A 24,772-nucleotide genomic window follows, 5' to 3' on the forward strand; every position below is an offset into this window, starting at 1 on the left:
GCAGATCGGTTATGGCAGCAGTAAGGGTAGCTGTACTATGACAGGAAGGAAGAGCGATCAGTTATAGAAGACTTCTACAATAAGACCTTCACCTGGCCCAGCTTGTGCCCATAGAAAATGTCACAACACGGTATTGTATGTATCCTCCCCTTCAGCTTGTGAGTCAATGTCTCTGTTTTTACTACCTTACAATCAATGGTGGGATTCAAATTTTTTTACTACTGGTTCTGTGGGCGTGGCTTGGTGGGCATGGCAGGGGAAGGATCAGAGACGGTATTTGCTGGTTCTCCAAACTACTCAAAATTTCTGCTATCGGTTCTCCAGAACTGGTCAGAACCTGCTGAATACCACCTCTGCTTCCTAAACAAATTTTGAATTAAGCTCCTCTTCTCTATCTAAGAGCATAAGAATTAGAAGATGTTCATTGGGAAAAAAAGTTATTGATAAATGGTACAAATTAGGATGCAAGTTACAAAGGCCCCAGGTGTTACTAAGGTTTCCTAGAAAATGAGAGTATTTTCTTTACATTTCTCAGATGCTTCCTGACATGTTTTATTCATTGGTGTTCCAAATCTTTCCTGACTAGAAGTGTTAAAAGAAGATCAGAATACTAAATACTAACAAAGCATATTTGTAACAGTATTAAACTGAACTATAAGCAGAGGTGGTATTCAGCAGGTTTTGACCAGTTCTGGAGAACCGGTATAAATTTTGAGTAGTTTGGAGAACCGGCAAATACCACCTCTGACTGGCCCCGCCCCCATCTATTCTCTACCTCCTGATCCCAGCTGATCAGCTGGGTCTTCTTTTGTTGCCCTGCACAGGAGAACGGAGCTGGAAAGCAGGTTAGTGGGGTGGGGAGGGAATGGGATTTTGCAGTAACCTTCCCCCTGGAGTGGGATGGGAAGGAGATTTTGCAGTATCCTTCCCCAAGCCACGGCCACAGAACCGATAGTAAAAATTTTTTGAATCCCATCACTGTTAGGAAGGTGGCCAAGAATTATGATCAGTACAAAATGTGTATTCTGGACTAATGGTCATGATCTGTGCTGATACCTTGTTGATTGGTTATGTACCATGTACCATGGAAATGTACCAATCATCATTTTTGACTTCTAGCGATCACATAGATTTTCTCCTTGACAATATGTCCCTAACCTGGTTTTTCAGCTCTGTGAAAGAGAGGAAGACAACCAACAATTGGTTGTCTTCTTATCTCTCCATCCACCTCTTTCCTTCTACCTTTCCCAGCCTGAGAGCTTTCTCCAGAGAGCTGGGTGTGTCTGAAGTAGGATTATTGAAGTCTGGTCATTTGTGTCTTGAGTAAGATCCCTAGGTTGATTTGTTCAATAATTGTTGCTTGGTTTGTTTAAAAAAATCCTGTAGAGCATAGGTGTCAAACCTGATCGCATCACGTGATGTATTGTGACATATTGTGACATTTTTTTTGCCTTTGTGGAGCTGGGGTGGACATGGCCTGGGCGTGATGCATCTGGCCCACAGACCGCCAGTTTGACGCTCCTGCTTGTAGAGATCAAAGAAATCTAATGTTTATAACAGTAGTAGGGGAATTTTTGCCCACCTACCAGCTAGTGATCCAGGAATATTTCGTTTTGGCTTTTTCTGATAATTCAGTTTATTGTCCAAAAGAAATTGGAGCAATAATTCTGTAGTCCTCTATGGACAGCTGTATGTATAGTTTATTGGTTAAAAAAGTCCAAAAGAAGATGCAATGTTTCATAATTAATATGACAACAATTATGTTCTTTTCTATAGAAGCTTCAAAATAATTTAAACTTCTGGTCTAATTTAAAATGTATTCCTTTTAAGAAAAGTAATTATTAAAATGAAAACCTTGGCATTGTTTACAATTTTCTTTTCAGAATATAGCTATTTATTCAGATTTGTGGCAGAAATACAGTATAATATATATTATGGTAACTGAAAAAGAAGAGGAATCAATTAATCATCATGTTTATTACGTTCAGAACTGAAGAAGCTTCTTGGATGAGAGCAAAAGGTATTCGAGGAAAAATGAAGTCCAGTTGCCTTTTGAAAAAAGTGTCTCTGGGATAACCATGACCTGGATGACTGAGAATCTCCATAGACATTACGCTCATTATTACTTTCATTTGATACGTATGATGAGGTATTTCATCTGCAGAGGTAACTTATCCATTCAGTCTATGGTCTCATGGGTTAACAACTTAATTTAAAACATGTTTTGAATCAACTTTTTTCTTTAGATATTGCTGAGCCCTCAGAATTCTCAGTGATTTACATAAATCTGAAAGGTACAATCCATAAAATCCCATTAAATCATAAATAAACCTGCTTTTCTGCTATCACCCAAATTTATAAACCTGTCCATGCAACTTTCTTGGCAACAACATAGATAAGGGTGCTTCCTGAGTGTTTTTGATTTTTTGATTTCCCAGTCTAGCCTACAGCTCTGGTAAATTCAGAGCCCGCTCCCGTCAGAGTACTAACCTGGCCCAGTTTTACTTAGTTTCTGAGCTCAGATAAGATCAACTGGGTGCTACTACATGCTGAGACAGCAGTCAAGTAGCCATGGGTTATAGGTAAAGTTAATGACTGTAATTAGGTTTCTGGGAGGGGATAATTATGGAGAATAGAATAGATTGCGAGCAAATTCTGAAAAAAACTTGGCAGATTTAGTTACTTCACCCAGAATTAGGACAATCTATACATACTGAAATGAAACCCACAAAAAATAAATAAGTAATAGTATTTATTGGTTTGTTTGTTTGTTTATTTGTTTATTTATTTTCCCATGTCCCTCAAGGGTTTGGTTTATTACGTCTAGGAGTTTCATAGAAGAGAAAATGAAATGAAGATCTTTCCAATGCCATTTCTTTAAAAATTGGATTTTACATTTGAGGGCTGTGGTCACTTTTTAAAAATCCTTTGTGGGAAGAAATATCCATCTGGTTCAGCTCCATGCTGGGAGAAAGGCATTGGAGACAAAATGGAGACTGGAGGCTGATTGGAAGGTCCCTTTATTGATGAACAGGACCACATGTTTGTGGTTTTGATACAGCTGACCACATGGAGTTCAGAGTGGGAGGTATTTATACCTTCTCTTGGGCTTTGAACTTGAGCTTCCTATTCCTGGATATGTATTCTATTGGCTCTTGTCAGACTTCTGTTGGGCCATGTACAAATCCTAGGAGTTTGTCTGAGCTAAGTTTGGTTGAAGTTTGGCTGATGCAATGAAGGGGCTTGTTGCACAATTCCTATTGTGGCTGAGGGCTAACCCTACCTTTCTTCAGACCTTGCTGCAGGGAATTTGCTTATGAATAGAGCTAGCTATCTCTGTATCTCTTAAGTGCTGACATCTACTGAGGGCTATTTAAAAAGGTGGGGGCTGCTTTCCAAGAGCATGTTTCTCCATTTCTCATCCAGGGAAGCATAATATTTTGCCTTTTGAATATTTCTCAAAATATTTCATTCTTCTAGGAGAGGGGTGGGTGCTAACATTCTACATCTTGTTTAATTCAGCAGAACCGAGAAAGAATAAAACAGTAGTGAAAGGAGGGGAAAAGGAGCAAAGCAGCAACAAAAATTAGCCCTTTTGAGTTCATATCAACTCCGGGAAACTGCCTGGATAAATCCCTGTAGTTTCCTTGGCAACATTTTTTAGAAATGGCTTGTCACTGTCTTCTTCCTAAGGTTGAGACAGAGCTGCAGTCCTAAGGTCCCCCTTTGGCATATATTCGTGCCAAAAATGACATGAGAACATAGTAGGTACTGGATTTTAGCTTGCTGCTTTAACTACTGCACCCAAGTGTCTCTGTTTCACATAAAGACACACTCACACTCTCATAGATGTTGTTATTGGAGATTGCATTGTCTCTTTGTTTTGGCCACTAGGGCAAAAGACAAGAGATAGATAAAACATAGATAATCTTCCCAGCTATCTGTAGGTCTATCTGTCATCCAGTTTATTAATGTTAGATTATTGTTACATTAATGAGTCTCTCTGTTTGAAAGACAAGTAGAACTTCCTCTTTTTATCTCTTGTTCTCTTTCTCGCTCCCTCTCCCTGGCTTCCATCTGTCCAAGAGGTAGTTTAGACAGAACCAAGGGTTTTCTATATTCATGCACTTCTCAATAAATCTAGGTTTTTGCTCAAACAAATTTAATGGCCAGATGAAACCCATACTGTTTCCAAGACAACTATATTGTGAATATTTACATCCCTACTTAGTTCTCAATACTTTTTCAACCCTCTGCTTAAGATGAGGAGTACATATTCTTAGAACAGCTTTTGCAAAATTTAGATCTCTGGCAGAATTACAGGCCCAGGTTGGTTTGCAAGTGGTGAGAGATGGGATAATCAGGAGTGAAGGATTACAAGAGAAGCTCAGAGATCCTAGAACTGACAGAAAAAATATAGAGGTGAAAGAGGGGGTAGCCAGGGTTTCTTTTTGTGAGGTAGCGGAGGTAGATTTTTTTAAAAAAACCTTGGCAAGCAGCTGCAAGGAATGAAAATCCAGAATGTCCAGATTTTGAACATGAAGATTTTGAATGGATTTACCATACTGAGATGTTCTCAGAAAATATCTGATTATCGGAAGTACTGTAAATTCAAGACGTGGAAGAAATAGCTTGAGAACTCTGAAACTCTGTGTAGATAATGTCTGGATACGTAAGTAGCAAAGTGCTTGTTCATCATATCAGAGAACTGAGAAATATGAAAGAAGTTTGAACGAAATAAATGAAATAAAACATGCCGTACAGAAACTGTGTGTCGGATGGAAAGAATGTGTTTTTTAAGAATGCAGAATAGTACAAGCATCTGAGACCAAGTGAGCCAAAAATTTGATTTAAACAGGCTGCTTAAAAATAAAGGGGAAATATTTCAATATCAAGTTACAGATGTTTTTCTTTTGATATCTCTTCCCCCAATGTTTTATTGTCCTGAAACAGCAATCATCCTTCAAGAATGTTTGAGTTTGGATCAGAGAAATTGATGATGACGATGATGACGACGACAATGATGATGATCGAGTTTTTTGATAGATGGTAGTTTATGGTGACAATCATTTTTAATATCCATTCCTATTTTCCCCACAAAAACAGCAAACTCTGTGAGGTGGGTTGAACTGAGAGGGGGGGGGGGAGGGAGAGAGGGGGGTCAGTTAGCTGGCTTTTGTACCTAAGGTGGGACTAGAACTCACAGTCTCCTGATGTCTAGAACATTACCTTCATCACTATACTAAGCTCCAAAATACATGAGCAGTAATCCCTAAAGGAAACATATTAATTGGCCAAGGAGAAATCCTTGATTTCAAAGCTACAGAGATTAAAAGCAAATCTTGTTTTACCTGCAAAGGCAAATCATACCTAAGAGCTCCCTGACCAGCACTTTATGAATGCAGATGAAGGAAGAGCAAGCTAAAACGAAGATTTTCCACTGTTAAGGGAAAGAGAAATGATAAAGGTTGGAGAAGAAGGCAGTCCCAAAGGATGGGAAATGACACATTCCAGGAAAGAGAAGACGATGCTTCAAAGAAGATGGGGCTGAACTGAACACATTTTATCTGAACTATTGAAAAAAAACCAATAACCGTAATGATGTGTTTGTTGATCTTGATATAAGTTGTAAAGGGCACATCATAGCAGCAAATGGAAAGCAAATAAGCTCATAAAGGCTGTAAAAATGCAGACTGAGTGATAAAGAGACTATTGCTTTGCATGTTAAAGATGTCCTGTTTTGGATTCCAGATTTGGATTCCAATTTACTAAGTTATGCAGTCGGAAAGGGGAAAAGTGCTCAATTTGTTGATGGAAATTTCTCAGTAACAAGCATGGATGGAGATTGGTTGCTAAAAAGGAACATTGTTAGAATATGGACTTTTCAAAATAGATTCCCCAGAAACTCATGAAGCCTGCAATAAGGGAAAATCAACTGAGCTTTTAACCCCAACAAGGCATTATAAAGGCAGAAACTACGTACATTGAATTTTGATATAGACAATTAGATTATCAAAGCATAGGTCAGATCAGGCAGATACAAAGGGAAAAACATTTCAAAATTGCAAACTGCAAACAAGCCTGTTTGGTATATTTACATGACACATGTCTGAAAACTTAAACAATTCAAAGATTAAAAAAATTGAAACTTCGGAAATTGTGGCCAACAGCAATATTCAATGGGGGACAAAATCCACATTGACTTCTGTTCTCTTCCTATTGAGTCAGGTGAAGGAAACAGGCATTTTATAATTCTCTGTGGTGAAGTATTTTGTTTTTGCTGTTTGTATCTCATCAGGTTGAAGTGTTCTGCGAATTGAGATGTGGGTGATGTAGAAAATACCTTTGAGGGGAAAAATCTACAGCTTTTACATCCTGATGATAATGAACTAAAATCCACGAATGGCCAGATGTCTGGTTATTTGAAGGAAAATAACATTTTTCATGGGAGATTGGTTTTCTGTCACACCAAAATCGAATGGGCGAGCAGAAAGGATCTGTATGCAAGAATTCTGGCTCGCATTGATCTGGATCAAAAATGATTGGCAGATGTCATTTCAACAACAACCTTCAACATAGGTGATTTGTTAGAACCCTAAAGGTCCTTATGATCTGTGGTTCAACGGAAACCCCAATTTAAATCACATTAGGATTTTTAGATTCAAGCATAGACTTTTATTTCAAATCAAAACCATAAAGACTGTATTGCTGAGCAAACATAAAGAGGTACAGGATTGTTCAATATGTTTCCTGGAAGGATTAAAATAATGAGCATGGCTTATCCTATTGAGATAGAATCAGGAACTCGACCTAGGAACAATCACAGGTAACACTATCACATCTAGTCTTTGTTTCTAGTTTCCAAACATTATTACAACTAGTTTAGAAGGTGGTTTCAAGATGGCAACTGAAGTAGCGCACAGTGCAGAAATATAGTTGCAGTACTGAAGGCTACTTCTGCTGATCACCAGCTGCCAGAAGTTTGGCAGATGAAATCTCACCAGGCTCAAGGTTCACTCAGCCTTCCGTCCTTCCCAGGTGGGTAAAATGAGGACCCAGATTGTTGGGGGCAATAGACTGACTCTGTAAACTGCTTAGAGAGGGCTGTAAAGCACTGTAAAGTTGTATACAAGTCTAAAGGCTATTGCTATTGCAACAACCAGCAGCTGAGCCTGATCCACAGTTAAGGCATTCTCAGAAACCTAACAAAGGGATCTAGACAGTCTGGATCTCATTCATGAGCAAGATAAATGGGATGAAAAAACCCGAAACTTGAAGAGATATTCAAAAAGCTATCAACTGGGATATGGAAAGAAGCAGCAAGAAAGAAAAGGTACCACCTTTTTACAAAAATGACACTTGAGAAACCTCTTGCCATGAAAAAGGTGGTGCTGTCTTAAAGCTGCTGGAAATGAGCCACTCTGATTATATGGACCTAAACTGAACATTTGAGCATAGGTTCGTAAGGCCTGAAGACCTAGTTCTGCCAATGGGTCTTGGGAACCCAGAGCGGGATGAAATGAAGGCTCATTTGATTGTGTATTATCACTGGGGTGGGGTGGTGGTGGATTATTGTTTTTTATATATTGGATTTGTATTGTTTGTAATCCTCCCAGAGTCATTGAAAGTGAGTGGGTGGCCATGAAAATCAAATAAATAAAAAGTAAGTAAGATATTATCTGAGATAATATGGGAGCTATGAGTGGGTGCAATAATAATAATAATAATAATAATAAGAAGAAGAAGAAGAAGAAGAAGAAGAAGAAGAAGAAGAAGAAGAAGAAGAAGAAGAAGAAGAAGAAGAAGAAGAAGAAGAAGAAGAAGAAGAAGAAGAAAAGGGGTTGAAGATATAAGGCCCTAAACTAGTTTTTGCTATCAGCAATTGGAACTTTATTTCTTTAGTGAACTTTGGTTGAAAGCACCTGGTTGCAATAGCTTCCTTTAGGTATGATGATATTTCAAAAGAGGAAAACTATATTGGCAATGGAATAGTATTCTTATCAAAATTCTGTATATGTCATCTTAAAAGTGAACACCACTGAGTTTGGTGGAGGTCCGATTCAGAATTTAGTCTGAGTTAGTCCCAGATAAACTTACATTGCTAGAAAAATTACCCACTTTCTATTTGAGACCGTAATTTTCTCAGCTTTGTGCTCTTTCTATATCCTAAGATACCAACTCTCAGAACTCTTCGTCACAATGACCCTTGGGAAAGGCTACCATAAAAAATATATATACATATCTCAACAGCTTGTGTGAGTTTCAGAACACTTCTTCTGAATCATTTTCGAGATGTGGGTAGCCTTCCTAAATATTGCAATAAAAAGAATGGTAGGCAATGAAACACGTCACACATCCATTCTCATTAGCCTCACTGCAAACAAAATGCAGATGTTGCATTTCCTACCATTGGGGGTCAAGCTGAAGGCGGATTTTGCAAAAATGGCATTGCAAAGTCGGGGTTGAGGGAGCAGAGGGAAGTCAGGAATGCCAACCAATTGGCTTCTGCTAGCCTCACAGGCATATCAAATAAGCTCTTGTCCTGGCAAATCAGAAACAGTGCCATCTTGCCACATAGAAAGCCATGGAAGGGTCACTGATGTGGAAGAGAGGAGGAGAGGAGGAAGAAGTGGAGGAGGTAGGAGGAGAATTAGTAGGAGAAGGAGAAGGAGGAGGGCATTTTGGCAGCCTCCAAAGAAAAGTGTTGCCAGAGGTGCCATATAGCAATTATATTTCTCTTATTTAAACACAGACATTAATTCACAACCTATGAGTAGTATTATCTTAGTGGGATTCAGAGTGAAGTTCACACAGACTTAAGGAAATCTTATTCAAATAAATGATTTGTGTTAGCTGGAATATCTGTTGTTATGGGGTTGCTATGGGGATTTATGTAATTGGCTTTTAGGTTGCTATGGTACCTAATATTTAAAAATACATTTTTTTAATGTTCATCAAGGTTCCTCCCCCCATCATCATCCCAGTTTTTATTCAACCCCTCCCCTCCCCCACTTTATCAGATCTGTTGTTTTTCAGCTACTTGTTCCCAAACCTACTGGAAGCTGTTTTGTTTGGTCCAGAAATTGTGACAGAAATTATTATTCATAGTAATCTCATTTCCCCCCCCTGAATGTTGCATAACAGGCAGTGCTCAAAGACAATTCAAATACCATCTCTCGAGAATGGAAAAAGGTAGAATCTGGAAAGAGATGGGCTGAAGAAAAGGCAGGCAATTTTCAACAAGGAACATATGCCATTCTTGAGGGAAAACTGGAAGAGCTCATCAGGTGTAAAACTGAAGCAGGACAATAGATATTTGCGAGGGAATTTGCTATACAGTAAAAGAAAGAATGCGGATGACATGCTTTGGCTTGAAAGTCAGAATTTTCTACATATATTCTGATTGTTCTAGGACTGTTCAATCTCAAGACACAGGGAAAACAGTTCGCATATTCTAAAGCAGTGGTTCCCAAACTTTTTCAGTCCACCGCCCCCTTGGTGCTACAAACTTATCCTCAGTGCCCCCCACCCAGGGGTGGAATTCAAATTTCTTAACAATTTGTTCTGTGGGCGTGGCCGAATTTGTAGGCGTGGCTTGGTGGTCATGTGACTGGGTGGGCGTGGCTTGCTGGTCACGTGACCAAATGGGCATGGTTTGGTGGTCATGTGACTGGGCGGGCATGGCCATGTGGCCATGTGACTGGCAAATTAAATATAAGTGGTCCTCACTTAATGGCCGGTTGCTTAGTAAATGTTCTAACTTATGACTGACCTCCCCAGAGCTGCTTGACCTGTTTTTGGAGTTTTGACAGCCATGCGCACACACACACACACACACACACACATACACACACATACACACAAAAACAAGTAGTTCTAATCCTGCTGGAGCAGGTGATTGGACTAGATATCTCATTCACTTTCTCCTCCCTCCCTCCCTCCTTCTTTCTTTCTTTCTTTCTTTCTTTCTTTCTTTCTTTCTTTCTTTCTTTCTTTCTTTCTTTCTTTCTTTCTTTCTTTCTTTCTTTTTCTTTCTTTCTTTCTTTCTCTCTCTCTCTCTCTCTCTCTCTCTCTCATTCCCTCTCTTTCTCTCTCTCTTTTCCTCTCTCTCTCTTTCTTTCTGTCCCTTCCTTCCATCCCCCCTCTTTCTTTGCCTATCCCTTTTCTTCCTTTCTCTTCCTTTCTCTCTCCCATTTTCTTTCTTTACTTTCTTGTCTGTTCATTCTCTTTCCCTCTCTTTCTCTTTCCCTCTCTCTCTCTTCTCTCTTTCTCTTTCTCTTGTTCCCCCACTCTCTTTCCCTCTCTCTCTATCCCTTCCTTAATCTATCTACCTATTTTCTGCACAGGCAGGCGTGGCCTAATCTGTCAAAGACCTGGGCTAATCCTGCATCACCCCGTTTCCCCTTTCAGAGGCCCCGGCCCTTAATCTCCCTGTTTCCTCTCCCACGACCTCCTCTTTCATCATCCCACAGCCGTGACTTTACCTTCCTCCCTCAGCTGGCTGCCAAGGAAGGCAAGACAGGGCTGAACCAGCTACCCGCCAGCCCATGTCGCCCTTGTCATGAACGCCTGCAGACACCGTGGTTTTTTTTTTTTTTTTGATGCAGCTGGACCAAAAAACCCCCACGCGGTGTCTGGAAATTTACCGACCTCTGGCTTTGCTCTGCTTCCCCAATGCGCTGCTACAGCCGCATTCTAGGTGCTGGCCCTACAGGTCCACCCCATTGAGCCGGCTGCACCAGAGGGACTTGCCCAAGCAAGTCCGAGCGGAGTGGTGCAGCAGTCAATGGGATGAGCCTGCATGGCTGATGCCTGGAATGTGGCAATGGTGGTACATTGGAGAAGCAGAGCAAAGCAGGAGGTTAGTAATTTTCATTGCAAAAAACCTCCAGAGGCCGCGAGTCCAGCTGCACTGAAAAAAAAAACACGGCGTCTGGATGGTTTTTTGGAGCAAAAATTACTTACCTCCGATTTTGCTTGCTCCGCTTCTCCAACACGCCACTGTCAGCGATTGTTGTGTATTTGTGTGATGTCATGCATGCACAATAAGAACTGACTGGGCAGGGAACGGAGGAGCAGGTGGAGAGGAGCAGGGCCAGCCAGGGGCCTGTTTTACCAGTTCTCCAAACTACCGGGAACGGCAATGAACCGGTAGAATCCCACCCCTGAATTGCGAGGGTCCCACCTCCAGCGCCCCCCCTGCCACCTCTTAGTGCCCCATGCCAGCCCCCTTGCCTCTTAGAGCCCCCCTAAGGCATCCCACTGCCCCCCAGGTGGCATTCAGCTTAATTTTCCAGATATATTTTTTTCTTTAGAGAAGATGTAAAGGATTTAGAATTCAGTCCTTTTATCATTCCTTTTTTAAGGCATACTGAAGGGATCGAGATAATCTGGAAAGTCTTTTTAGCCAACAAATATTATTTATCATTCATAAAAAAAAAACTTACATAGTTCTCATGAAATAGAATGAAAGCATTAAGTGAAGTTGGATCTCCAGCAAACGGCGGACTTTGCTGAAAGACAGATCTGGCCTGATGCCCAACTCCCTCAGTGGGTTGTAATTTCAGAATAAATTCTTGTACTTATCAAAGTCAGGACAAACGACTGCATTTGTGTTGATAGGGAAGCTGGTACAGCACAGTTTGTACATTTGGAACAATCTTATTGCAAGAGGACACTGGAACAGGACTGCAACCATATCAGCTGCCAAAACTATATCCTAATCAGGAAAAACATGGCAATTTAGATCAGTTGCAAGTTGTTTTTAAAAACAGCTTCAGAAATTGATACCATGGTGAATTAATGAAATAAAGATCAAGGCAGGGAAGTGAACAAAACATCCTTATAAGATATGTAGCATGTTTTAGATGTTTCAAGATTGAAAGAAACTGTCCGCAGCCAATTACCACATGCTCTTTATCTCTACTTCACTTATTCAAGAACAACCCCATCTTCTTTCTTTGACAATGCACACAGTTCCAGACGAGAGCAAGGAAGTCTCTTTTCCATCCACGTTCTGGAGATTGAATTGAATTGAATTCTTTATTGTCATTGTACGTATATGCACAGTATGCATACAGTGAAATTCACATAACACCCAGAGACCAGACCCAACACGCACACACACATGATAATCCCCAAACACCCACCCACCCACCTACCAAAATCCCCCACCTCCTAAAAACACACAAGCACCCATACAACAGACCAAGTAATACTGTCCAACAGCTCACTGATGGTGCTCCTTAAGTTCATTGTTAAGTGCAATTATATCACAGGGATATGCATTAGGTCAAAAATTTTAATCCAAAATCAAATTCTGGATGTTCGATAGTTTCAGGCATGGTTATTATTTTTTGTTTAATTCTTATTTTTTGCTGAAGTTTCATTTGCGCCATTAGCATCGTTAAATTACAAAATTTTGGTCCCAAGACCATGGGAATGGTGCAACAGCTGTAAGTGCCGTTGTAACTTTGAATGGTCACTAAACGAACAGTTGAGAATTACCTGTGTTTTAGAAATCCCTGCTCTAAGCAGTATCTGGAGAGTGTCCTTGAGACCTGAGCATTGCAATGTATGATAGATCCAAGGCTCTGGAATAAATAGATGAGCACGTTTGGATTAGTCGCTATTGTATAGAGTTGTTTTAAACCAGGGGTGTCCAACCTTGGCAACTTTAAGACTTGTGGACTTCAGCTCCCAGAATTCCTCAGCCAGCAAAGCTGGGAGTTGAAGTCCACAAGTCTTAAAGTTGCCAAGGTTGGACACCCCTGGTTTAAACAATTGTCATGTTACGAAATTGTCTCAGAACTCTTTCTGAATACTTGCAGAAGGTTGAACGGATAGGAAAAGGGGCACAGGGAAAGCTTTGTGTAAATCTTTCACATTCATGTTCTACCTTGTTTTTAGCCTTCACACAGCAAGTTAAGAGCTCTGCGATTGGAGTGAAGATGTCCTATCATGTTATCAGAATTACAATTTGCAATAACCCTTCCTGTTACAAGGACTGTATCGTGCATCTCTCTAGGCTTTAAGAAAGACTAGAAGATTAATTTCTTTTTCTTTTGTGAAAACTCTTTTTCACTGAGTCCAGGTTGAACATTGTGACAGTGTCCTCAGAAGTACCGGACTGCTATAGCAATAGCACTTAGACTTATATATATAGCCCTCTCTAGCCGGTTTACAGAGTCAGCCCCCAACAATCTGGGTCCTCGTTTTACCAAACTCAGAAGGATGGAAGATTGACTCACAATCTTAAGCTGATGAGAATTGAACTGCCAAACTGCTGGCAGCAGCTGATCAGCAGAAGTAGCCTGTGGTGCTGCATTCTAACCACTGCGCCACCGTGGCTCTTGTACAACTCTAAAAAAGAAATTGGTCATGAAACTATCTTGTTGTGGATAACAGCAACTTCAGGTGGATTGCAAGGATCAGGGGAGTTCACCTCCACTTTTGCCAAGCCAAGGGCTATATTATATGCAGGAGAGGAAATGAAGGTATGCAAAGGCCAAATGTTTCAACATGAACTTAAGTTAGCTTTTTATTCTCTTAGCATACTTCTTGCCGGCATGGGAGAATCCAATAGGGATTTACTTTCAGATACACAAGAAAAGATGGTGACTGATTACCTGCCAAATGTATGGATTGTCACAGTGACAGTTTCCAAAAGATTCCTCCCAAGGGATCACACCATTACTTGCTTAAGCAGGAACAGAATCTGAACCTTTTCATTTAAGGAGGAATAGAGCTATTGAGAAACTTCTGGGCAAGGTATTATGTAACATCTCTCTCTCTCTCTTTCTTTCTCTCTCTCTCTCTCTCTGTGTCTGTCTGTGTGTGTGTGTGTGTGTAAAGACACATAATGGCAAACAAGACACTCTGATAGACTGCTGCATCACAGTTGTGATAATTGGTGATAATTAATATCTCCATTCATATTAAATTGCATCGAATCAGCATTGTGAAACTTCATGAAACTTCATGTTTTTCCTTGTGAGAAAGAATCTTCATCAGTGACTTCTCAGAAGACAGGAATTTTCAACTTTCTAGCATGATGAAACATTAAAAATTTGTCTGAGGAGGTGTAGGGAACATTTCAAGAATGATATTGGGAATATCCAGGGATAAGCAAACGAGTGTCATGGCCCCATCGGAGCGCGGTTTGGAGAAGGAGAAGGAGGAGGAATTGGAACTGGGACCATCCGAAGGCTTGGAACATCTCCCTTGATGTGTTTGGAGAGGCCAGGGGCTGAGGATGATGCTGTCCCAGGCCCCTCAGGCATTGGGAAAGGTGGGCGACCCAGACAGAGAGTTGCTTGCCTTCACAGAGACATGGGTGGATCAGCTGCTGACAGGCAGTGGTGCTAATAGGCAGCAGACCTCCTCTGATGAGGAACAGTTGCCTCCCCCACTCGATCCAAGGGCATGGAGTGCAGAGCATAGGCAAGCTCAGAGAGGGTTGTGAGGCTACGTGGGAGAAGGTCACCCCATCCTTCCTCACAAGGAAAACTAGAGTGGAAGAGAGAAGCCATGGGGAGTTAGTCTTCACCAGGAACAATTGTTTGTTGTGACTTACACTCCCTTGGCCATTTGCCTTGCCTTGATTCAAAGACTGTTCTTCACCTTTTGTCTTGGACCTTGCCCTTGTCTTGTGGACTGCTTTGGCCCTTTGCTTCACTTTGCCTTTAGAACTGCCTCTTGCCTTGGACCTTGTCTTTGCCCCAAGGACTGCCATTTGTCTTGTGCCTGGAATCTGCCTTGTGGACTCGCTTAGCCAGGTGGACTGGACTTGGAACCCTGGACCTTGCCCTGTGAGCATGCTCCTACCCGTGGACTTTATTTGTACCACAGGGGATGTTGTTTGGGGGATTGGGGGTGAATGCCTTCAGGGTAGCATGTGGGTAGAAGATGAGGTCCACACATGAAGGTTCAAATTAACTAATTTATTGCTAAAAGCATATGCACAGGAATCTTCTCAACTAACAATTAGCACTTGGTTAAAGGGTCAGCTGCATTCAAGGGGAGGGGTTGGACCTAGTTCACATATGACTATGTATAGATTCTAGGCTGATTCCTCTTTTCACTCCGCCCGCCATTCCTTTTCCTACAATTTTCCATGTTAGCTTGGCTAGTTTCCGACATTCATATACTGGACCTCCATTCAATAGGATGAGATTTTTCAGTATGTCTACAAGTGATTTGGGCACTATTTGGGGAATAGCTACTGCAAGTCCATGGTTCACAAACATCTGTCATATTCACAAGCAAATGAGATACTGTTATCTGAAAGAAAACCATTCAGTTTTAGAAAGTTTTCAAGTAAACATTCTAGTACAAAAAGTACAACAGACTGTTTTGGGGGAAGAAAAATAGGGAAAGAAAAGCTATCATTCACATTACTGCAGAGTAAAATGGAATAATTAATAAATTTGCCCCTAGCATGCAGAAAAACATTTTAATTGTAATAATCCTGATGTAAAGATAGATATTCTGGGCAGAACTATGTATGAACCAGAGCCAACACATCTGGCTTGTTTCATAACACTTACTGTATGCCCTCCTTTATAGAAGGCAATCCTTCTTTCAAATAGGCCATTACAAGATTCAGTTCAGCTCCAATTCTGTTAATGAATAATAAGCAATAATGTGAGAAGAAAGCTGTTAAGAACCCTGAGGAATGATGGACCCAAATTTCATGCATTATAAATCAACAAAAATTAAAAAAATATGAAATGTTAACTTTGTCAGCAAAAATTCAGATGAGTCCCAGAGGAAATGTTGAAAACCTATGTCTATGTCCAGCTTCTGTCATTTCCTACACCCTGCTAGCTCATGCAGATATGGGAAGATACAAATTCTTCCATTTGGAAAGCTACTATGATTGTATGTCCTGCTTCCATTCATCTCAATGGTGGGGGAAAGAACTCTATAATAACTAATTCAAAATAGCTTGGCATTGCTGTAGCTTTCCCTGCAGCTGTTTCTGGAGGATGGAAGGACATTGGATCTTGCAGATCCATAGCCAATTCCAGCGCACAGCACAGAGCCATGGTGTTGTCCCCAATTCGGGTCTGAGCCTGGTGCTGAAGCCAATGATGGACACCAGACACGAGGTGCAGGTTGTCTGATTGCTTTTTATTGGTGTACTCCAAGGAAAAGGTCTGCTGGTCAAAATGCCAAGAGCCAAGAACAAAGGATTGAGTAAGTTTTATACATTTTCACTAAAGGAGAAGGTGGGACAAAGCGAGATGATAAGAAATATCATCCAATAAACATTTTAGTAATAATTCTACCATTTGTTCTATTGGTCTCTAGCTGTCCCTATTCCTAAGTCTTGGCTAATGAATGCCCTAGGAGTTATCTAATACACATTTGATTTGCTGCAGGCCATCTCTATTCCTAACTTTTAGCTGAGGTCTGCCAGTTGTCTAACTCATGTTACTTTTATCAGTAAAGTATCATGTTACTTTCCAATTAGCCAGGATTGTTACAAGATTTACACATGCATATTTCCTCTGGATAAGAATTCTTTGTTCTTGCCAGGCAGACTCCACAATTACAGGCTTCCTGATTTCAGTGTACTTTCAAGTGCATGTATGATCTTGCTTTATTTTAGCAGATATCCCCTCAGTGGTGGTGCAGTGGTGAGAATGCAGTATTGCCAGTTAATTCTGCTGACTGTCAGCAGTTCGATCCTGACCAGTTCACGGTTGATTCAGCCTTCTGTTAGGTATAACATTGATACCAAATATGGTTTGGGTGAATAAATATATAAAACTTAGATATCATGGTTTAAGTGCTTATCACTTTAAGCACAATGCTGCAGGCAATTAGCCGATTAAGGGTGCGGTTACAAGTTACAATATAAGGAAGCACCAGAAGCTGGAAAGCTTACTGCGACTAACCGTGTCTTACTGCGACTAACTGTGTCTTACTGCGACTCACTGTGATTACTGACTGTGAGTGCCTGTGACTGAACTGTTCTTGTTTGCTACTGTTTGCTGATTTACTGCGTAATTCTACTGTTCTACTGTTTGAACTTCTTGCTGAATATCCAGCGTTTGTTCCTCTGGAGAGAGGCACCGGAGGAGGAGAAGATATCTTTATCGGCTGATAAAAAGATATTGCAAGGACTCTTAACTTGGACTATACTAGTGAGTCTTACTGGATGGAAATACTGTGAATGACTTAATGGAATGAATGACAATGCTTTAAACTCTAAATGGATTAAAAACTATTTAAACTACAAAGAAGTGTTTGTGTTCAGTGTGTGTATACTCTGGGGCCCTTCCACTCTCGTTTGGCTGCCTGGCTTGACTACTGCTGCAATACTCTGCTAGGGGTTAATCCCCAAACACTAACACCTTCTATCCATCCAAGGTCAGTAAAGTGAGAACCCACTTTGTTGGGGGCAATATAGTGAATCTGTAAACTGTTTAGAGAGAGCTGTAAAGCACTATGAAGTGGTATATAAGTTTAAGTGCTATTGCTATACTTCTTTGAAATTTTTTTGTCCTTTCCTGGGTTGGACGTGGATTCTGACATTAGGTAAGTACCATTTAAAGAAGCATAAAAGATCAGGGCAATAACAGAAGTCTACTTTCAGCGCCCAGCTTCTCTTTCTGCACTCAGACTGAGATCTGAACTTCTTAAAACCCCTTGATTATCATCCCAGTGGGCACATAATTCTGCCCTAGGTGGTGTTTGCTGCCTTTATGGCTCCTTTAAACTTCTGCTCTATTGCGATTATGGTCATTACTGTTAATGCACACAAGCCATTTTTAACTTCATTTGTCGTAAGTTTCTTTGGAATTTTTTTTATTTGTGAAAACAGTTTGAAGTGTTCTAAATTAATTGGTAAAATAATAGAATCTGGGCTTCTGGTTTGCATCTGATCTTCACTCAGTCAGGGGCTGCTTGGCTTGTCCTGCAAATCTGTTCGAATGGACTCTTATTTGTAAGATGTTATTTGCAAAGCCAGTCCACCAAAATGCCAAGGTTCAAAGAGGTAAAGCAATACTGGTTTGGAGAAAGTTGAAATATTTGTCATATTTCCTTTTCTGTGCTCCAGTGTGCACAAGTGTTGCAGCTAAATACGTTGGCATTTTATGGCAGACTTTCCTAATCAATCTGCTACAAGAAAGGTGTACTGTACGGGCATTCATAGCTATTCCAAACATAGCCATACAAGTAAAAAATACAAAAATGAATTCTTCCAGATCATGGGAATTTCCCTGTAAGTAAAATGGTCTTGGTTCTTCTAATATCAGTTCTGCCTGATATAAAAGAAATGACGTGGTATGTGGTACAGATAGTCCTTGGCTTATGGCCACAATTGAGCCCAAAATGTATGCTGCTAAGTGAGATATTTTTTCAGTGAATTTTACCCCATTTTATGACTTTTCTTGTCACATTTGTTAACTGAATTGCTGCAGTTCTTAAATTAGTAACATGGTAGTTAAGTGAATTTGGGCCTCCTACCTATGGCTTGTCAGAAGGTTGCAAAAGTTTATCACGTGACTCCAGGACACTGCAACTGTCATAAATATGAGTCAGTTGTCAAGCGTCTGAATATGAATCACGTGACCATGGGGATGTTGCAATGGTCATAAGTGTGAAAAATGGTCCTTTTTTTCAGTGCTGTTGTAACTTTGAACGGTCACTAAATGAACTGTTATAAGTTGAGGACTACCTGTAATGGGGTTGATCTCTAACTTCCTTCACATCTTACTGTTCCAATCAGCTGAGAAAAGATTTAAAAAGGGGGCATTTATCAAACAGAACTTTCTGATCTTAGCCTCCTTCATGTCTGAGTCTTTCTGAACTGATGTCCATTGATAGACAGTATATTAATTAGACCATGACAGTCCCAGATTATGGGAATTATAGTACAATACCTTGGGAAGGAGGGAGAATAGCCTGATCTAACTTCTTGACTTACAATAATTCATTTAATGACTGTTCGAAGTTACTGAAAAAAGTGACTTATGACCATGGCAGTATCCCCATGGTGATGTGAACAACATTCAGAGGCATGGCAACTGACTCATACTTATGACAATTGCAGTGTTTCCCGGAGATCATGGGATCACCTTTGGTAACTTTCTGACAAGCAAAGTCAATGGGGAAGCCAGATTCACTTAACAACAGGGGTGGGATTCTACCAGTTTGGACCGGTTTGGGTGAACCGGATGTTAAATTTGCATCTGGTTCGCTGAACCAGTATTTGAACTGACCGGATGGCCCCGCCCACCCTGCCTCTCCCAGGAGTCTCCGCGCAGGCCATTTTCGATGCAGGTAAGTGCAGGGTCCGCGTGGAGGCTCTGGGAGGGAGAAAAACAGGCTTTCTGGAAGTCTGGAAAGAGGCCTCCAGAGCCCGGGAAAGGTTGTTATCACCCTCCCAGAGGCCCGAGGGAAGCCTCTGGATCCTTAGGAAGGTGAAAAACAACCCTACTGGAAGTACCGGCAGGCCACGCCCACCATGGCCTTTTTGAATCCCACCCCTGCTTAACAACCATGTTACTAACTTAACAATCACAGTGATTCACCTAACAGCCGTGACAAGAAAGATTGTAAAATGGGGCTAAACTCACTTAACAAATGTCTCAGTTAAGAACAGAAATTTTGGGTTCAATTATGGTTGTAAGTCAAAGAGTATCTGTATAGAGGATTGTACACTGTGCCGATGTTGTGAGGTATAAATTAAATCCTTTATAAGGGCTTAAGATCAGATCTCTATAATTCGTTTAGGAATGACCATTCCTGTATTGTTTACTTTGCTGTTCTGGTACTTCTGCCTGCCAGGCCTGTTTCTTCCAAGTTCATTAGAGATCAAATGTATTATTACCAAATGTTATCAATCCCCACGGAAACAAGAGTGATGCATTATTGAAAGCTAATTAAAAAACAGACGCTTGAGGCCTTCCATTAGCATTTCACAGCAAACACAACTGTTCTCCCAAACATCTTGTGGTTTTTTTTCTGCTCCCTGTTTTGAATAACTCAGACATTTACTTAGGAAGCTCTTTTAAGAAGCCTCTTTGGTACCATTGACCTTATCATTAGAACAATTCCATTATTGCACTTTCCCTATGTTAAATGAAAGATTGCTGAAATTCACTCCATGAAAATTTTAAGAACAGATAACAAGCATTTTACTCTTGACAGCATAAACTATAAACAGCAAGATAAATGGCATAAATGCTGGCTACACTCATCTAATACGTAGAGATTCTCTGGAGCTGTTGGCAGAGATGTCCATCATTCTCTCTACATATATACAAGATTGTTGTTCATTTGATATTTAAAAAGTATTTTCCCCTCCATTTCTAGTCTGCAGATAGCAATTAGGTTGCTGACAATCTAAAACGTTCCTGTATTTCCATATAACTACATTGTTTGTAGCGAGCTTGTAGTTTTTAAGGCCAGGATAATATCTTGTTGTATTAGAGCAGTATTTTCCAAATTCTGTTTGAGAAAACCTTAAGATTCTTCAGAAACTCAGTGAAGGGGTCCTTAATGGAAGAATGGGTAATGATGGACAACCTTCCTCAACATACATTTTATCTGTCCATATCAAGCACAGAAAATCAGGAGTCCAGGCAATTCAAATGAATACATAGGTTTATTGTATGCTAAAGTTTTCTGCAGGAATATGACCAATGGTCAAAGCCAGTTAATGGTAGATAAGAGTCAGAGGAATTCAAGGTGTGTTGGACTTAGATCTCTTGTGGGCATGAAGGGACTCAGGACTGATGGTGTGTTTGACTCCTCCCTCAGAATCAGCCTGGTCATCTCTTATAGCAGGGGTGTTGTTAAGTATGTGTGTCGACGTGGCATGTTGCCATAAATAGTCATTAGGAGTGGAGTCTGGTGTCAGACTTCACTCATTGGCTCAGCCAATGGCAGGAGAAATAAAGTCCTGTCAGTGGCTGAAACGTTGGACAGCGCTGGCTATAAAAGCCAGTGCCAGCCGCGGCTTTGCCGCTTTTCTCTTTCGGATTCTAAATAAACAGTTTACCTACAGTCTTCGAGTCTTGCCTCTTCATTCAGCACGTCCACTTTACAGGTGTCCAACTCCAGGCCCGTGGGCCAGATGTGGCCCATGGGGTAATTAGATCTGGCCCATGGGGCTGCTCTAGTGAAGGACCAGCCCACAGTGCCTCTGGCAGCAAAAACAGAGCTCAGGAGGGCTGCCTGTGGCCCTCCCAAGCTCTGTTTTCACTGGCAGAGGATTGCAGGAGGCCACTGCAGCTGGAAACATAGCTTGAGAGCCTGTTTTCGCTGGCAAAGTGCTTGGGCTGCCACAGGCTCCCCTGACATGAGTGATGTTGAGCGGGCCATGCCCACCTTTCCTCCCTGAGGTCAAACACAACATTGCAAAGGAATCCAGGTCTTGTTCAGTGTCAGGAGAAGACCCTATGCTGCTCTCCATAAGTTTGGGACTGCCCTGTCCAGAATCCCTTGGCTATGTAGACTGATGGGAGCCCAAAACTGCCACAGAGTTGGCTCCCTTCTAGGTCATGTTACCTAACAGCAACATAAGCCTTTCAGAAAGCATAGCTGATGAGCCCATGTATAAAGAAGTCCCTGATATTTTTTTAAGGATCTTGAAAAGTATACTAAAGGTTTTTGAAAAGCTGGGATGAAAAGGAAGCATGATCTTTATATTTGAGCAACTGTAGCTGGCTGCAAAACAGATATCAGGTTACATGTCAAGATTTCATTTTAGTCACAATGCCAGACCACGCCAATCCTTTCATCTTTTACTACGACATTATTGTGATTGAAACCTAAACCTAAAAATAAATGTCTTTTTGCACCTTGAAGATTTGTGACGCTTTTTATCCTAATTGAGACAATTGGCTTTTTTTTTAGTGCTGGTGATGGATGAAGTTTCATTTGGACAGCCAGAATGGCTCCTAACAATGTCAGTGTTGTAGACTGCCTGACAACTATCATTTCTGCTGTCAGAAGACTTTGAAAGTCACACAGCTGAGCATTATTCAGTTGTACCCAGGAGCAACTTTGAAATATAATTTTATCTATTGTTACATTTCTATTTGGATTCCTTTTTCTAAATGCCACAAAGAGACCCTTAGACCCTTAAGAGATCTCATCTGGAGTCAGCAACAGAAAACACCGTGGAACTTTTTCTATGTTAAAAGTATTTTCAAAGCATTTTTCAGTTTAAAAATTTCACGTATGGCAGATTAGTTTAAACCCCACACATTCACACTGATGATGTTACCTAGTTGGGTAAGGAAATGTCTGCAGGCAAACAACGGAGCTCAGAGAGCACTAAGCACTGTCAAAGACTCATTTGCCAAATATAAACATGTGGATGATGGGCACTTGGGCAAATGTTAGGTCTACCTGAACTGGCTTGCAAAAATCTTGGTGACTATGACAAGCCAAAAGGAGATTTCACGATTTCTAATTTTTTGTTGCTATCAAGCACTATCCAGATTTTTGCTGTTCTAAGAAGCATGATAAATGTCCTCTAAAACAGCCAAATAAATAGTACAGGGAAACTATTTAGATATATGAGTGGCCTCGTGGTAAGATGGATGGCAAATAAATGAATGAATGAATGAATGAATGAATGAATGAATGAATGAAAAAATAAATAAATTAATAAATAAATAAAATCAGTAGCAAAATGCATCCTCAAATTGTTTACCCTACTGGATAACTTAGCAGGCCTGTTTCTGGTCATTTTTTTTCTTAATCTTAAAAGCACTTCAGGATGATGCACAATTAAAAAAAAACATCAAAACAAACCATCCTAACAAAATATAATAAAATACACACAAGAAATTCCATCAAGTAATATAGCAATTTTTAAAACAAAATTCTTGCACAGAAACTCAACCTGTTCTAATACGAGGGTCAAGATGAAGCTTTAAAGGTAGCCACAGAGTGAATGTATAATATAGTGATTTCAACTTTTTGTTTATCTGTGTCACAAACATTGCAATTAAAATAAGGCATACTATATGACATAAAATTTAAAATATAAAATACAAGTTTAAAATATGTACAAATTAAATAGATCTTACCCAGAAGCTAGCAACATTAATTGTGTCCTGTCACACTGCCATGAGGTCCTCAAGTGTACACTGATGGGGGCACAAAGGACAGGTGTACTTATGTGTTGTTGTCTGCAAGTCACCACAATCGCAAAGAGCAGAAGCAACCAGAGAACCCCATTTGTTCAGCGTCTCTAGACTTGTATCCATGCACAGTCTATTCATGACTTCCATACTTCCCAACTTTCATCAGACCCAGGTGCCAGCTCCTCTGTTGGTCCATCCACTATTGGTTCATTTTAGCTTTCCATAGTTTCACTCTGCCTTCAAATTCTTCAAAGTGTTCCACTGACCTAAGGAAGCTTTTCCTGGATTTTAGTCTCCACTGAATTGATTTGGATTTCTAAGTCCCACAGTGAATTACTCATTGCAGAACTTTTTTTAAAAAACTGGGAATAATAAGAGGAGAATATACCAAAAAAGACAAATATATCATCCTACATGTAACAACTGCGTCTAGAATTGTGTACACCCAGCATTGGAAACAGGATCACATACCACTTGAGGGGACAGTGATAAAAAAGATTTTGGACTGCATGGAAATGGATAGGCTTATTCTAGTCTAGAGTTAAAAGATAGAGGTGAATCAGAGTATTATTTGGTCTGGTTCACCTGGTTAGATAATAGAAACAAGAGTAATACTGTATCTAATATGTGAATATGAATGTTGATGATGTTGTAACATTGTAAAAATGTTTATGTATTATAAAGTGTGGGAAAATGCCTAATAAAAATATTGGGGAAAAAAGAGAATTACTCATTGCATGTAAACTACTTCCTCTCTCAAAACTGTAAGGCAAAATGAGGCAAAAGAGAAGATATTACAGGGAATTAGAAGACAACGGGGCAGGGAGTGTGAAAAAGGAGAAATGATACTTTTTCTTTGTAATAAAAGAATCATCAGTATCTGTTTGGAAAGATCCCACCCACTGGTGATGTTCTACTCCTGGAGCCTAAAGGAAACGCTGCTCTGAGAGTAATAGTTTTCATTCTAAAGGAAAATGTAAGCTAACATTAAAAAAAACAACCCCATGATATATTATTTTAATTTTTATTTGGAGAAAAAAAATCAGTTAACTTGTTATGGGTCTTTAATTCACATTTCCCTCTGAATTCAAGTGGGCCATAAATACAAGAGATGCAATCATATATTGTGTCCTGTCCTGGTTTGACTATCATAACTATTTATGGAGGAAACTTAAGACTGATAAATAGGTGGGATTAGAAGTTAAGATTATCTGTATATATAAAAGTGAAATACCACTCATGCATCATCACAAAATCTCAGGAACCATAAAGCCTACAAACTTGAAATTTGGCATATATGTTTCTCTTGGCTTCTAGGTGCTCACTAAGAAAGGATTTTTCGAAATGACCATCAGAGCATTAGTATTCATATATTATTATTAACACGCTCTGATGCTAAGGAATTCTACTCCCCCTTCCCAGCTGAAAAGAAATCTGTTCCAAATGCAAAACACAACCAGGGGAGAGGAGTTTCAGTTTCAGTTTCACAGCACCAAGCAGCTTTAGTACAGAACAGTTGAACTAAGCCATGTCCAGGCTCCTTGCTGTCTCCTTCTTGCTCACACAGCAAATACTGTTTCACTTTCCAAACAGCCCTCAACTCTCTCACACACTGACAGGACGCTAGCCAGATGAATACCGATTATGCTGATAGG

Source organism: Notechis scutatus, chromosome 1, assembly GCF_049901735.1.
Source record: "Notechis scutatus isolate UNSWTSFEM ecotype Mainland chromosome 1, rNotScu1.2, whole genome shotgun sequence".
In the NCBI taxonomy this organism is placed as follows: Eukaryota; Metazoa; Chordata; class Lepidosauria; order Squamata; family Elapidae; genus Notechis; species Notechis scutatus.